The 16,676-nt window shown below is 44.3% G+C and overlaps 1 protein-coding gene and 4 non-coding genes across 5 annotated transcripts in view; all 5 read right to left on the reverse strand.

Annotated features, from left to right (window-relative positions):
• Positions 1–16,676, reverse strand: part of LOC134853716 (vinculin-like) — a 325,677-nt gene that overhangs the window by 92,304 nt on the left and 216,697 nt on the right. The gene's annotated exons all lie outside the window — the stretch shown is intronic.
• Positions 14,609–14,680, reverse strand: Trnaq-cug (transfer RNA glutamine (anticodon CUG)). Its single transcript has one exon. It is a non-coding gene; the product is annotated as a tRNA-Gln (tRNA).
• Trnaq-uug (transfer RNA glutamine (anticodon UUG)) lies at positions 15,241–15,311 on the reverse strand. Its single transcript has one exon. It is a non-coding gene; the product is annotated as a tRNA-Gln (tRNA).
• Positions 15,868–15,939, reverse strand: Trnaq-cug (transfer RNA glutamine (anticodon CUG)). Its single transcript has one exon. It is a non-coding gene; the product is annotated as a tRNA-Gln (tRNA).
• Trnaq-uug (transfer RNA glutamine (anticodon UUG)) lies at positions 16,502–16,573 on the reverse strand. The gene has a single exon. It is a non-coding gene; the product is annotated as a tRNA-Gln (tRNA).

The following is a 16,676-nucleotide window of genomic DNA, read 5'->3' on the forward strand; positions in this document are numbered from 1 at the left end:
CCGCACCCTCTGGCACACGAGGTGGCGCTAGATACTGCACCCAGGCTGCGTCGTGGAAGCAGTCCCTCCTGGCTTGCTGTTCCGCATTCCAGTCCAGCCGACTATGCTTGTGGTAGTTCCCCTCTGTGTCCTTCTTGTAGCTCGCGATCACGACGTTTCTGACCGGCTGTTCCCTCCAAGTCGGTGGAAGCTCTGGCCTTGTCGCTCTTTCACGACTCTGCTGCTGCAATTTCTCGCCCAGCTCCTTCAGGCGCGATGAGGCACCACTCACTTGACTACCGCTCGAGGTCGAGGTTGGTGTGTATCCTGGTAACACCACATCCATCAGAGGACGTACAGGTTGGGTCTCTAGATTGCGCAAGGAGGGCGTCGCGTCATTCGGTATCCAGACCTCCAACCCTTCACTCATGTGTTCCCTGGCCTCGCGGTCAAGGTTGAACCGTCCTCTAGCCCTGGGAGCTTCATCCACCTCCATGCGCGACTCTGGCCTTGAGCTTGTCACCACTCGTTCGTTTGACCTGGCTCCCTTTTGTGCGTCCAGCTCGCGTTGTCGTTGTTCTATCCTTTCCAACTCCGACTTTAGTTGATCGCGATTCGCGGCGTTCTCCCGCACCTTTAGCTCCTGCTGATGTTCCGCCCTTAGCATCTCAAGTAATTTCAACGTCTGATCCCGCTCGTCGACTGCCTGGTCTCTCTCCAGCTGAAGCCTCTCCCTATCCAACTTCGCCTGATCCCGATCGAGGTTCGCTTTATTCCTTTCCTTCAGCGCCTTCTCAAGCTCTTTCTTTAGGACTCCCAGCTCCGGATATGCCTCGGTCGTCTGTTGTACTCGCGACATCGACGGCACCTTACTCGAGCTCTGGCCCGTGGATCTCGCTGTTGGCCTCGTCGGTAGCGGGAACTCTCCTGCGCCGTGTTCGGTGTTGTTACTCAGGCCAGGATTTCTTGCCAAGTCAAAGCCCCTTACTCCTCCATCCGCATTCCAAGACAACCATCTGGTCTGTGCTCGATTTGATATGCCCTCAGTGGTGTAGCCGACTATCAAAACAGCCTCCGTCGCAGACTCCCTGCACTCGCCCTGGTCCTCCAACTGGAGGATCGCATTCAGCATCACCGCCATTCTCTCGTCGATCTGGGTGTGGTCCAGGTCCCTCAAGCGTCTGTACAGCTCGTCAAGAGTGGGCCTCTGCAGAGCCGTGGGCATAGAGTTCCAGAATCGGTCTGCCATTCTTTATAACTTCGGGATGTGTGTAGATAGATGTCAACCAGCTCAAGAATTACCTTACCAACTCAAGAATTACCTTACCAACTCAAGTATTACCCGATTCAAGAAATCTCTAGAAATCTTCTCTTGCAAGCACTTGCTGTAGATCCGGATTGTCGCGTGTTCAATCAAGATTCTCTTTTTCTGTTTCTCGCTTGAGTGTAGTTGGATATTCAACTTCGTTTTCAAACTTGATCTGAAAACATAAAGCTCATTAAAACTTAGTATGTCACGTTCCTAACCTAGAGACCCCCCTTCTACCCATATGATTAAAATCTTATCATTCACATATCACTTAAAACAATTTGATTGGATCTCCCTTAAGAACATGCAGATTCATTTTATGTTTTAGCACCATCAATTCTTTCTTTTAAAATTCAATTGTCATGCCAATCACATCTTAAGATCCCTTTACCTGCGCCGCACCCCAGTACCTGACTCAAGACTCCTCCCTCACACCCGACCTGATACCTCCATGTACCCGACTCAGGCGATGCTCAAGTAGTACTTCTTGTGAAGATGCACCATTATCTCTGTTTCTGCAAAGACCACATGTAGGATAGCGTACAATTCCCTCGAGCTCAGTTTGCCCCTGTTTGGGTCGTACACCGGCATCGAGACCTCCACTATTCCTCTTTCAATCATGAAGTCACGTAGTCTTGTCAGTGCCAATATCACGTGTTCGGGATCAATTGTGTTTCTGTCGTTGACTCTCGTTACTAGGAAGCAGAGGTATTTGCCCGGGACTTGTGCCACTGACGGTGGAAGCGCTGCTATGCCTCCCAGTCCTGGCCTCTGTCTGAACAGAAACTCTACGTTCTGGTACTCTCTTTTGAAGTCAGCCTCCAATCTTGATTTGAAACTCATATCCGCCGTGATGCAGATCGCGCTGGTCCTGTTTGACAGGATGAAGTCGCTATCTGTTATCATGATGTTCTCTGAGTATTCATTGGGTATTTCGAATTTCGTTTTGAAATTCCTTCCTATGGTAGGCTCTGGTTCTTCTTCCTCCAGTTCCAATCCGCTTGTTTCCCTCACTTCCTTGAGCTTCTTTATCATCAAATTTTCGGTGTGGGTAAGTCCTACCCCCACTCCCCGGACAAAAATATTTATCGACGTCCCCGTCGATGTAGTCGGGTCTGAATTGTCCTTAGGGATGTCCAGTGGCCTGTCTGTTGCTGTCCATCCGAAAAGAGGGTCCTCTGTCTTCATGTAATTTGCTGCTGATATATCGACTTGCTGAATGCTTTGTCCTTCGTGGCTCTCGTCCTTGACATCTCGCATCCACTCTAGAATCCTCAAGTTCGTGTTCTCCCTCCTGTCTATTTCACTCTGCTCGAGATCCGTCTCCAATTCTGGCGTCGAGTAATCATCCTGCGGATAATGTCCACCATCGTCAATGACCTGCCATTCCTCTCCGGCTTCCAGTTCGCCTGCGCTTAGTAGTTCATCGCCCAACTTGTCTGGCTGTATCTTATCGATCAAGAAGTCATCCCCGTACCTATTGTACCTCATGCCTGTGCGTTTACGATTGCCAGTCCTGGTTTCCGGTGGTGTTGGTCGATCCGGCTCCATCCACTTCGGTACCTCGTTTTGCTCTGGGTCGTTCCAGTCTTCTTCTACAAATGAACCTGCATCCGACTCCACTTCTATCTTTTCGTTGTCGTCCAAACTCAAGTTCTCATTACCATCATTTTTCTCTCTAGTGCCTTTCTCATTCACTTCGCACGCTGGTTCCACCACCAGGTACTCAAGACCTTCCATGTCTCTTGGTAGGCACCAGTCCTCCGGGGACGGGACATGAGGCTTCAGATTTTCGTAATGTGCTGCTCGCCCTGTACTCAAGCGATAGAACCGTCCTTGTTGATGTACTTCCGTAATCATGAACGGTCCTCTCCATTTCTTGAGTAGTTTCTTTGTTCCCTTGGGCGGTATGACATTTTGGAAGACCCACACGTATTGGCCCACTTCGTATGGCTTTGCTCTTAGTATCTTTTCGTCATATTTCTTGCGTTGCCTCATTTGCGCTTGCGCCGTGTTTCTCCGACATAGCTCGTTTAGCTCTTGTTGTCTTTTGATCGCTTCCTTCACGTATGCTTGAGGTGACGTCCTCTTCCCCTCGTACTCCGGGTAAAAGAATGTTATAGGCATTGCCCTTTCCCTGCCTGTCAACATCATGAAAGGACTGATACCCGTCGTTGAGTGCTGAGTACTATTATAGGCTCCTACTACCTGTGGCAGGTATTTGTCCCAGTCCGTCATGTATCTCGAGCAGTACACCCTGAGCATGTTGACCAGTGTCCTGTTCTGTCTCTCTACCAACCCATTGGTCTGTGGATGATAGGTCGTCGAGTGCGCTTGAGCAATGTGTGATCTCTTCATCAATTCTTTTGTCAAGTCCCCCACAAAAGCCTTGCCGTTGTCTGACTGGAAAGTCATTGGACAACCATACCGCGATATCCAATGCGTTATCAGGTGATCACATGTCTCCTCTGCCGAGGCTGTCTGGCACGGAACCGCTTCCGCCAACTTGGTGAAGTGATCTATTATAACTAGTATTTGGTTATAACCCGACTCCGTCATGCAGATTTTCTGATGGTCTATCTGCACCACTTCATTGAATTCCGAACTCTCGACAGACTTGAGGGGAAACTTCATCTTCCTTGGGTCTTTTACTTGAAGGCATGCTAGGCAGGCATTCACCCATCTCTCGCAAGCTTTTCTCATTCCCGGCCAATCAAACCTGTGAAGTATCCTTTGTTGTACTTTATCTATCCCCTGGTGGCCCATCTGGTCGTGTGATCTGAAAAGCACCTCCGTTTGGTACAATTGTGGTAGTATGATGAGGTTGTGTTTGTGTAATATTTTTTCCTCATCTCTTCTCTTGCACGCTACCACCCCTTCAGCTGTGTGATAAAGTAAATCTCTCTTTTCCTTGTAGAACTGGCTCAAGATCTTGTAGCTGTCTTCCTCAAGTTCCCCCTTCTCCTTGACTCCCGAATGGATCCATTTGGAGAGGTTACTTGTCATTTTGTCATTCTTCTGGGCCCTTATTAGGTCAGACAGCCTGTATCTCGCCTTAACGTGCTCCTTTAGCGCCATGATCTGTCCATTCATTTCACCAGGGTTGTGGGTGTCATCACCCAGCTTCACACATATCATCCTTTTCACGATTTTCATGTCGTCTTCTGGTACCAGATTCGTTCTGACGTTTGAGTTGCACGATAGTTCCCTTAGTGGTTTTCTTGAAACTGCTATTTTCTCGAGCTCTTCACCACCTCGTACCTCTTGTGTTTCCAGATTGTACGTCCCTGAAGATGGATCCGTCTGTAATTCCCTGTCGTGCTGTCTTATCTTCTCTTCCGCCAGTATCATGCATAGACTGTCTTGGTCTTCGCTGCTCTCATCCGAGTCTTCATCCCATTCTTCACGCTCCCCGGACAATTTCCTTTCTCCGGTTTCGTCTTCTTCCATGAATCTGGACCACTCCCCGGACTCTTGATCTGGTCCCCGGTGTTCAACTTCTTCTCTGAATGTTACTTTCTTATCCCTGACTTTTGTCTGCTCCAGAATTTTGTCGGGGATTTTTTCAACTAGTGATCGCACAACTTCCTTGCTATCAGTGATGCTTCCTTTTGAGACGTCAGTATTGTTCACTGTTTCTTCTCTCCGAAGTATGGTTAGTTCCGGTGCCTCCTGACCTTTCCCTTGGATCACGGGCTTGTCATCTGATAGTTTCTCAAGCAACCTCATTAAGTCTTCATCTATTCGGACCGTTCCCTCCTCTACCTGGGTGAGATCATAACCTTTTGCCTTGAGTGTCTCCCTCACGATCTTGGACTTGAGCATTATTCCTATCGGAATCCCTCTATTTTTCTTCAAGATGGTCTTATCAAGAGGCTCCTTCGGCAATTCGGGATGATCTTCTATCGGTTTGCCTGATTTGTCCAGCCATCTCGTGAGTGGAAGACTGTCGTACGTTTCTTTGTCCATAAAGGAGAAGCCGTCCTTGATCTCAGGTCTGTCCGCCTCTCTTTGTTCTTGCCTCTCGTAGAACTCCGTCTTCTTACTCAAGCTGTCAGCATTTTGATGTTTATCTCGTGTTCTGTGCTCAATTATCATGTTGTATCCATCCAAGCGAACTATCCACCTCCCAATATAGCTCTGGTCCATTGAGTACGTTTTCAGCCAGCTTAGTGCTCGGTTGTCGACTCGCAGCTTGAAGGGCTCACTGCCTAGGTATGCTCTGTATTTTTCGACAAAGGTGACCACCGCGAACATCTCTGCTTTCGGTGCTCCGTACTTCATTTCTGTGTCACTTAGGACCTTGCTCCCGTATGCTATTGGTCTCAAGACTGTCTTCCCATTCCATTCTTGTTCTTGATGGAGAATCCCAGAAATGGCGACTACTGACGCGTCCGTGTCTAGCACGTACATCCCCTTCTCTGTCGGCATACCCAGTACTGGTGCCTCACATAGCTCTTTCTTTATTCTCTGGAATGAGTCTTCTGCCGCGTTGTTCCACGTGAACTTCTTGCCCTTATGTCTCATTAGTTGTTGCATCGGGTATACCTTGTCCGCATAGCCCTTGATGAATTCTCTATAATAGTTGGCGAAACCCAGGAAGCTCATCAGCTGGTGCTCCGTCTTCGGTGATTTCCAGGTTAGGACTGCTTCCACGGCGTCTGGATCAGGTCTAATGCCGTGCTTATCTACCATCCTTCCCAAGTATTTAATCGAGTCCTTGAGTATCTCGCACTTTGATGGTTTACACTTCAGCCCCGATCTCTTCATGCACGCGAACACCTCGTCAAGCCTCTCGATGTGGTCTTCTAGTGTCGGCGTCGCTATTACCACGTCGTCCACGTAGCACATTACCAGGTTGCCGTACTTCTTCGTCACGCCTATCAACGCGTGTGCCATCAGCCGCTGAAACGTGGCTGTTGCATTGCAGAGTCCAAACGGCATCCGTTTCCATTGAAACAGACCCAACTCGCAGGCGAACCCTGTCTTGTCCCTGTCTTGCTTCCTTAATGGTACCTGCCAAAAAGCCGAGCCTAAATCAAGAGTCGTAAAAAATTTTGCATCACCTAACTTCGAGAGGCTCTCATCAATTCTAGGTATGGGATAGGCATCCTTCACCGTGACGGAGTTCAGGTATCGAAAGTCACAACAAAACCTTAACTGGTCGCCTTTCTTTTTGGCCATCACTACTCCACACGCCCACGGTGACTTGGATGGTTCTATCATGTCATACTCTAGTAACGTTTCGATTTCTTTTCTACACGCGTCCGATTTGTGTGGGGTCATGCGCCTCGCCCCCTCCCTGTGTGGTACCGCGTTTTCCTCAAGTTCAATTTCATGTTCAACAAAATTACAACACCCGATATCCGCCTTATGCCTTGAAAAGACCTCCTCGTTTCGCTCTAGCACGTCCTTGATAGCTTCGAGCTGTTCATCTTTCAGTTTGCCCCTTAAATGTTCAATCTCCGGCAGAACCGGTTTATCAATTTGCATTTCATCTAGTGTGGGTCTCTCTGGAAAGTTCGAACAGCTCGAAAGCCCATCGTCCGTTTCTGACTTAAGTGATTTGATAAGACCTGAAGAATCTTTTATTCTCCGCAATCGTCTCAAGATACAAATTTTGTCCCTGTGGTTGGGACAATCAACAACTTCATTTTGTTTTGAGTTTTCAATTGTTTCATATCGAGTTTTAACCGGTAAAGCATATCCCAGCTTCCTGCCTCTCTGTATCGTGATCGGTATATCAAGGGTATTTAACAAGACACTGACGCAGAGGCCGCTCTTCGTTATCGAAAATGATCTTCCTCCTATCCGGATTCCGTATCCTGAACATTGCATTATTTAGATCAATCGTTACGTCGAAATTCCTGATGAAGTCTCTGCCCAAAATGAATTGGTCAGATTCATCTAGGTTTTCTACCACGATGAAGCTCATCCACAGGTTACGTTCCCCCAAATTGAGGGCTATTATCGGCGTCCTGCCCAGCACCCGTAGGGCCCCTTTGTTTGCAGCTGACAGCCGTATTCTCGAGTCTATCAAGTCACCTTTGTCAAAGCCCATCTTTTCCCATGTTTCGATTGGTATGACGCTCAAGACTGCTCCCGTGTCAAGTAATCCACGCAACTGAGTCTTTTTGCCACTTATGTCTAGCACGTGCCCTGTCACGTCTGCTTCCGTCCCGATGTGCATTGCATCTTCTTCAAGCATGGCACAGTGTCCGATCGATCTTACTTTCAATTCTTCTTTCCCTACATAGATTTGTCCAATTAGGTCTTCGTCGCATGTTATCATCGTCTTTGTATAGATGTTGATTCCATCTATATTCAGCATGACCTCGTGTGGACCATAAGCTTCAGTGTACCTATTATCAACACGTACCGATTTGCTGCCCCCTCTCGTGAGTAGTGCCCTGAGCGCTCTAGAAGTCGTTTGTGGACTTATTCCACTCAAGTAGTCTGCATACACGTCAATGTGCATTATCGTCTGGTCGCTCGGCTCGCTCAAGTTTCTGGTTACCTCGTGTCCGCCCACTGTGATTATCGACATTATTCTTGCTCCGATTTTCGATATCCCAAAAGGTTTACCTGTCACCATTTTCACGGTGTTACAATTCCCGGTCTTCATTGAGCCCGTTCTAGCCTCTGGTATTGAGTTCGATCCGGTTAATGCTTCGTTAAAATTCTGTCTTTCGATCTCCAACTTTAGTCGTTGCTCTATTTCTTTCGCAGCCAGATCTTGTTTCACTTTGGCAATTGCTTCCGTCGCCGCTTTCTCATAATTTATCTCTAGAGAGCTTCCGGCCGCGGACTCTAACGCACCGCTAACATGTGTAACAGCTTTCACTGTCTTCGTCGGCAATTCGGTGTTTGGTGCCCCCAAGTTCCTAGATTCAAACTCGTTTTGCCTGTTCCGTTGATTCTGCACCGCCGCTAATGCCAACTTATGTTTGGGGTGATTCTGGTCCTTGACCGCTTCCCAGAACAAGGGACAATCCATTCTGAAGTGCCCCTCCTGATTACAGAAGAAGCATCTGGCGCCTATCTTGATGATCAAGCCATTATAGTACTCGTGTTCCTCCATCTGGCTCATATCCTCCTCATCCGGTGCATAACCTAGGCTCTTCATGCCTTGTTTGTACGTTGTGCAGTCAGCCACATGATGATCCGCTGACCCGCAGTTCGCGCATGATCTACGCTTGTCCATATCATCTCTAGATTTGTACCATGATGACCTCTGGGGTTGGCTTCCCCCTTGCGTGTTCCTGTTTTCGGAATATGAGTACTTCTTAGGTTTCATCAGCATGTATTCTCTTGATTTCTGTCTCATTTCTTCTGGGGTGGGTGCGCTGTCCTTCGACAATGTGTAGTATGTTGCTAACATTGTCCTTAAGTCATCACTTTTCACCCCATCGATGAACTTCGAGGCAATGCTAAAGTTCCGTCTATTTGTCGACTCCTCTGGGTCACTCCTCCTTCTCAAGCTCTCGAGGTCATCTAGGAACCGATCTATTGACTCGTCGTCCCTCTGCCTTCTCTTTTCAAATCGCATCATCGCTTGGTGACCCTTCATGCCTGACCCGAATCGATTCAACAATATCTCGAAGATCTTGTCCGCGGTGTCGCGTTCTTCCTCCTTCTTTGCGACCACGCATTTTAATGCCGTTCCTTCCAAGTTGCTCAGTATGGCTGTACATGCTTGCCTTTCGTCACTCAAGTTGTCTTGCTCTAGATGTAATCTCATCACTTCCACCCAAGTGTCAATGCATCCATCGGAGTCGTCCTTGAATTCTTTTGGCTTCTTGAATGTCTTTCTTGATTTTCCCTCTCTCCTGTCGCTCGAGTCAGTGTTCCTCGTGGCGAAGGCCTCTAGAGTCCTGTTCATCATCTCCCAAGTGCTGGCCCATGTCATAGCATCTGGTCCTGTGTTGCTGTTAGCTGTTGAATCTCCCGGAGCAGCCGTTGTATTCGACGTTCCATTCTTCATTATTGTTTTCGCAGTTGTTGGTGCTATGCTTATCGCATCCCTGGTTAAGGGCAACGGTGTCGATTGCCGTTTGTTCCTTTGTGGTTCTACAAAGTCAACTCTGGTGCTTTGCGTACGATCCGCTGCCGGTCTTTCTTGTGGAGTAGAACCTCTCAAGATTGCATCCAACTTCGCCTGTATTGCACACGAACTCTCGGCTTGACTCTTGCTCATTGTGTCCATTCTCCTTTCCAGGCTCCCTAATTGGTTGTTGACATCATCATATCGGTTCTTCAACTGTTGCATGTCTGTTTTGATGTTCTTTTCTCGTTCTTCATTGGTGGCTTCTACCTTGTCTGACATCTCCTTGAGTCTCTCCTCTGTTGCCTTAGCCAGGTTAAAATAACTGTCTAGATACTCGTGCTTGTTGTATCTTATCTCCTTTTTTATCACCTCTCTGTCTTCTTCACTGTTCTTAAGTCTTTTGTCGATCTGATTTAATTTCGCCAACAAGTCGCCCAGCTCAATGGTAGTCTCTTCATGGTCAGCCGTGAGTTTCTCTTCGGCCTTAGCCTCTGCTTTAGCTTGTTCCTCATTCTGGCCGGTTTCTGTCGTTTTCGTGCTCACTGTACCAAATGTTCGTGCTCTTTCTGCTTTTGGTTCTTCAGTCACGTTTTCTTTTGTTTTTATTCCGAACATTATTCCCAATTTTTCCGTAAAAGATGTCCTCTTTACTTGAGAGTCTTCTTTCACCGTTTCTTCGGTGTTGCCTATTGCATCTTCCGCGTCATCTATCGGTGAGAACTCTATGGGTTTCTGGTTCGGTTCCTCTGCATTGGGCATTGGAGTTGACTCTGTCGCCATCTTCCTTGTTTCATCCACACTTTGATCGGGTGTCTCTAGATCAATCTCGATGGTGGGTTCTACTCGCTCCCCTTCCGTGTCCTCTTTCGCCCTGTTGTCCGCTGTACTCCTTGTGCTGACCATGTTAACTGAAAAGTTCGTCTTCGTTATCTTTGGGCCCGTTGATGTCGTTCCGCGCAGCGATGAATTATATTTCGTGTTTGATCCACTTGACCTTTTTTCGAGCACCGGTACCCTACTCCGCCTCATTATTTCTATTTACAACTGCTTTTATTTACAATTTTATTATATACACGATTCTATTCTAAGGGTAAAAAAATATTTTTTGTGGTAACAAATTCTGTACAACGTGTTAAAAACCTTATCCAATTCTCTTTCTAAAACCTCCGAAAAATTTTCCTTAATTTGGTCTTAACCCTACCTATTTCGATTTGTCTTGTTCTGTCTTAAAACGCACTTGTTGTAATTTGACTTCAATTTCTATACCGTCCCAAGACTATTCGTCACTATCACAGTACTCTCCGTTAGTGTCCTAAGACCCTTGTACCAAGACCACTAGTGTCCCAAGACTACTGTCCCAAGACCAGTGTCCCAAGGCTAGTGTCCCAAGACTACTGTCCCAAGGCTAGTGTCCCAAGACTACTGTCCCAAGACTAGTGTCCCAAGGGTAGTGTCCCAAGACTGGTATCCCAAGACTAGTGTCCCAAGGGTAGTGTCCCAAGACCAGTGTCCCAAGGCTGGTGTCCCAAGACTAGTGTCCCAAGACTAGTGTCCCAAGACCACTGTCCCAAGACTGTCCCAGGACCACTGTCCCAAGACCCTGTCCCAAGACCACTGTCCCAAGACCACTGTCCCAAGACCCTGTCCTAAGACCCTGTCCCAAGACCCTGTCCCAAGACCCTGTCCCAAGACCACTGTCCCAAGACCACTGTCCCAAGACCCTGTCCCAAGACCACTGTCCCAAGACCCTGTCCCAAGACCCTGTCCCAAGACCACTGTCCCAAGACCACTGTCCCAAGACCACTGTCCCAAGACCACTGTCCCAAGACCACTGTCCCAAGACCCTGTCCCAAGACCACTGTCCCAAGACCCTGTCCCAAGACCACTGTCCCAAGACCCTGTCCCAAGACCACTATCCCAAGACTGCTCTGTTTTAAGACTTCTTCGGTCTTATCCCAATACTCGTCACGGAGTGTCTTCCTCGTTGTAGGGTCTTCTTGAACCACCGTACCTTGTACCACCACTCAAGCTCTAGTAAAATTTTCCCAAAAACCCTCTCTTAAAAGCCAAATGCTGACCCCTTCTTCTTTTTGGTTGTTTCTATTTCAATGTAGGTGCGCAGGTATCTTGTGATCACCTGTTCGTATAAAACCAAACACAAATCCTCACTAAAATGCAACAAAAATCTAAGTAAGAAAAATAATAAAAACAGAAAAATGAGCCCACCTGAAATTCAAAGGTGACCAATGTCTACCTTTCGTCTAAAAAAAAATGTCTGGTACCTAATTGCCACGCGTTTTCCTCCCCCCACTAGTGATCTTATGGGGTATCACAAAAGCTGTCTATATCCGGTCCCCCCTACCAAACCAACCAGCGTACCAGTCTTAACTCGAGTTGAATTTTGGATCTCCACCTAATATTACCAACGCGTGTTAATTTCTAATGTAACTAAGTCAACGATGTCGACTAATTAGTTACTCTAATTTCCCCCTTTTTACAATTTACAACCGCCAACCTCTAACTTAACCAGCCCCCCTTCTAACCTCCCCCCTTTCTAGCCCCCCTTCTTAAGCCTAAAAATTACTTTAAGCGCCGGGTGCTAAACCTCTCAAGAGAAAACCGTAGACCTGTTTCCAGGCCTGCTCAAGTAAAAACGTTCCTCAAAACTGGGGGATTTCGCTTATCCAATTTTACACTTATCTCCTATAATGTAATGTGGATTCTAACGATACCCGTTCTGCCCAACTTGAGAACTCGAGAATTGCCAAATCCCTCTTGGCTGCTTTCCCACTCGACTGGTCACCTGTTCCAGTCCAGTCTCCTATTGGTTCAGCTAAGTGTCCCTGAACCACTTTCCCACTCGGCTGGTCACCTCTTCCAATCAAGTCTCCTATTGGTTCAGCTCAAGTGTCCCTGAACCACTTTCCCACTCGGCTGGTCACCTCTTCCAGTTAAGTCTCCTATTGGTCCAGCTAAGTTCCAAGCTATCTGAAAACCCTTGACAACGCCCCACTTCGGGCACTTTATTCAGTTTACTGGTTTAAATTGCTAGGTTGATCGAAACGATCGAACTTGTAAAACAGTATGGGTATACTATTTAATTAATATAAAGGTTTGATCCAACTAATCTGGTGTCAAAGTCACTGTCTTTTTTTTTTCGTTTTATGGTTTTTGTTCCTATTTCTATTCTTTTTTGGTTTTTGTTTTGCTTTTTGTCTTTTTGCTCGTGTTTTTGTCCCCCTAGTTGCCCCCCTATACTCGGTTAGCTAAGCCTCGTTCGGAGAGCGCACCAGGAAATTTTCTCGAGTTTTCTTAAAAAGCTATCACGTTACAACCGGAAGGTTTGCACGTTCCTGTCGAACCGTACCGCCGGTACTCTAGAATGGGCATTCAGCCCGAAGCTGTCTCAAGTGGGTTCGACTCCGTAGTCTTGATGTCGTAAACACCCAGGAGCGCCATAAAAACACTATGTAACATTCGTCTACTGCAGTCACACATGAGGCTTAAGAAAAATAGGCCCTATAACCACTGGCTCAAGGGTCAGGGACACTATCTCTTGTGTTTTCCCACCTCAAGAACGGTCGGAGCCAGTTCGGTTCGCTTGTGACATGAGACCACGACCCGTTACAGCTTAAAGGCTACTACTAAAATATCCCCCCACTCTAGAATTAGAAACGTCCCCATACTTAGGTCTCTAGATACCCAAAATACATGAACGCCGTTAAAAACCGGGTTGGAACAATCCGTTAGGTTACTTTTTATTAGACAGTGTGACTTTGATCCATTTCAGATGGATCAACCTAAAACTCGCCTTATCTCAACATAACAATCATAAAACACACTCTAGAAATTAAATTTGTACTCACATAGCAGCACGCTCAAGAATTGGGAAAATAATCCAGTCAGTAACTAACTCAAGAAATAAATAACTAAGAGAAGTTTAATGTTTTATAGTTTGGACAGCAAGGATAAGTTCATGCTCTAGAATTTGAGTTCTCTTGGACCGTTGGGACACTCTAGTTGTCCGCCTTTCCGCTGAAGGTTCACTCTGGTCCAACTTTAGTAATCGTTCTCTCGGGGATACTCTGTCTTCTATTTCAAGTAGGACAGCTCTACTCTCGATTGTATATAGACGGAAATTGCGAATAGCAATTTCCCACTCGTTTTTACTTTCTAACTTTCCCGCAATTGCTCTAAAATTGTTCTGATTTCTTTTTCTGATTTTCAGTTGTCGCGAGAAAATCGTGCATGACATGTTCCATTCGAATTTTTGAAAAATAAAATTTCTCTCCAAAATCAAGTATTTTCTGCTCTTCTCAAGGTCAAACTTCCAAATATGACCGACTGGCACACATAATGAAAATATGAGAAGCCGCAAAGTAGCCAAAAAGCTAAGGGTTGATTCATTTTCGAAATTTGATTCTTAATTACTGCAGGGCTTCTATCGGAAAAACTCTCAGTAAAAATAACTGATTTGTATGAAAAAATAAAACAGCCTGGTGCTGAGGATGGTTATAAGTTCAAGTTTAGAGAAGTCAAATTCATTAATCGTCTAGAATTTTTTTAAATTTATCTAAAAAAGAAGAATTTATATGTTTCAAGATTAGCCACCAAAAACAAGTTGCGCTTTCAGATTTAACCGATCAAGGTCTCGCCGACACTTGAACTCGGATCCTTGGATTCAAAGTCTAAGGTGAAACCATTACACCACGAGACCTGATTAAACGATTTACCACAGCAGTAACAATTCCTACTGTACAAAAACAGTTTTAACGTAACGCGTTAAAAAAAAAGCGTCAATTTTGGAAGCAAAATAACCGGAATTTTTTTTTAATTTAGAATTTGGCACAGATTTTCACTTTTGTGATACTATAAAACTCAACGTCAAAAACAATTTTTGTAAATTTAGGTACTCAGGATTCTAAAAAATGACATTACCTGAAGCAAAATTTTTTTTTGAATTCATCTGTAAAGTCAAGGCATAATGAAATATGAGAAGCCGCAATTAGCCAATAACCTGAGGGCTGTTTCATCGTTAAAAGCTGATTCATACCAACAGCAGGGCTTACTATCGGAAAAACTCATACTAAAAAAACTACCTGATTTATATCTAAACATTAACACAGACTGGCGCTGAGGAAGGTTATAAAATCAGTTTTAGGGAATTCAAACTCATTAGTCGTCTAAAAAAAATTTAATTAAAAAAGACAAGAATTCAAAGGTTTTAAGGTTAGCCACTAAAAATAAATTGAGATTCGAGATTTAACTGAATAGGGTCTCACCGAGATTTGAACTCGGATCTTTGGATTCAGAGTCTAAGGTGCTAACCATTACACCATGAAACCTGTAACAAACGCTTAACACAGCATTAACAAATCCTACTGTACAAAAACAGTTTCATCGTAAAGCGTTAAACATAAAGCGTCAATTTTGGAAGCAAAATGTTCGGAAATCTCTTTAAAAATTTAGAATTTAGCACAAATTTTCATTTTTGTGATACTATAAAACTCATCGTTATAAACAATTTTTGCAGTTTTAAGTACTCAAGAGTCTGAAAAATGACATTACCTGATGCAAAAAAGAATTAGATGAACACATCTGTAAAATCAAAGCATAATGAAAATATGAGAAGCCGCAAAGTAGCCAAAAAGCTAAGGGTTGATTCATTTTCGAAATTTGATTCCTAACTACTGCAGGGCTTCTATCGGAAAAACTCTCAGGAAAAATTACTGATTTGTATGAAAAAATAAAACAGTCTGGTGCTGAGGATGGTTATAAGTTCAAGTTTAGAGAAGTCAAATTCATTAATCGTCTAGAATTTTTTTAAATTTATCTAAGAAAGAGAATTTATATGTTTCAAGATTAGCCACCAAAAACAAGTTGCTCTTTCAGATTTAAACGATCAAGGTCTCACCGAGACTTGAACTCGGATCTTTGGATTCAAAGTCTAAGGTGCAACCATTACACCACGAGACCTGATTAAACGATTTACCACAGCAGTAACAATTCCTACTGTACAAAAACAGTTTTAACGTAACGCGTTAAATAAAAAGCGTCAATTTTGGAAGCAAAATAACCGGAATTTTTTTTTAATTTAGAATTTGGCACAGATTTTCACTTTTGTGATACTATAAAACTCAACGTCAAAAACAATTTTTGTAAATTTAGGTACTCAGGATTCTAAAAAATGACATTACCTGAAGCAAAATTTTTTTTTGAATTCATCTGTAAAGTCAAGGCATAATGAAATATGAGAAGCCGCAATTAGCCAATAACCTGAGGGCTGTTTCATCGTTAAAAGCTGATTCATACCAACAGCAGGGCTTACTATCGGAAAAACTCATACTAAAAAAACTACCTGATTTATATCTAAACATTAACACAGACTGGCGCTGAGGAAGGTTATAAAATCAGTTTTAGGGAATTCAAACTCATTAGTCGTCTAAAAAAAATTTAATTAAAAAAGACAAGAATTCAAAGGTTTTAAGGTTAGCCACTAAAAATAAATTGAGATTCGAGATTTAACTGAATAGGGTCTCACCGAGATTTGAACTCGGATCTTTGGATTCAGAGTCTAAGGTGCTAACCATTACACCATGAAACCTGTAACAAACGCTTAACACAGCAGTAAAAAATCCTACTGTAATAAAAACAGTTTCATCGTAAAGCGTTAAACATAAAGCGTCAATTTTGGAAGCAAAATGTTCGGAAATCTCTTTAAAAATTTAGAATTTAGCACAAATTTTCATTTTTGTGATACTATAAAACTCATCGTTATAAACAATTTTTGCAGTTTTAAGTACTCAAGAGTCTGAAAAATGACATTACCTGATGCAAAAAAGAATTAGATGAACACATCTGTAAAATCAAAGCATAATGAAAATATGAGAAGCCGCAAAGTAGCCAAAAAGCTAAGGGTTGATTCATTTTCGAAATTTGATTCCTAACTACTGCAGGGCTTCTATCGGAAAAACTCTCAGTAAAAATTACTGATTTGTATGAAAAAATAACACAGTCTGGTGCTGAGGATGGTTATAAGTTCAAGTTTAGAGAAGTCAAATTCATTAATCGTCTAGAATTTTTTAAAATTTATCTAAAAAAGAAGAATTTATATGTTTCAAGATTAGCCACCAAAAACAAGTTGCGCTTTCAGATTTAACCGATCAAGGTCTCACCGAGACTTGAACTCGGATCTTTGGATTCAAAGTCCAAGGTGCTAACCATTACACCACGAGACCTGATTAAACGATTTACCACAGCAGTAACGATTCCTACTGTACAAAAACAGTTTCATCGTAAAGCGTTAAACATAAAGCGTCAAATTTGGAAGCAAAAAGTCCG

This window comes from Symsagittifera roscoffensis, chromosome 8 (genome assembly GCF_963678635.1).
Source record: "Symsagittifera roscoffensis chromosome 8, txSymRosc1.1, whole genome shotgun sequence".
NCBI lineage: Eukaryota > Metazoa > Xenacoelomorpha > Acoela > Convolutidae > Symsagittifera > Symsagittifera roscoffensis.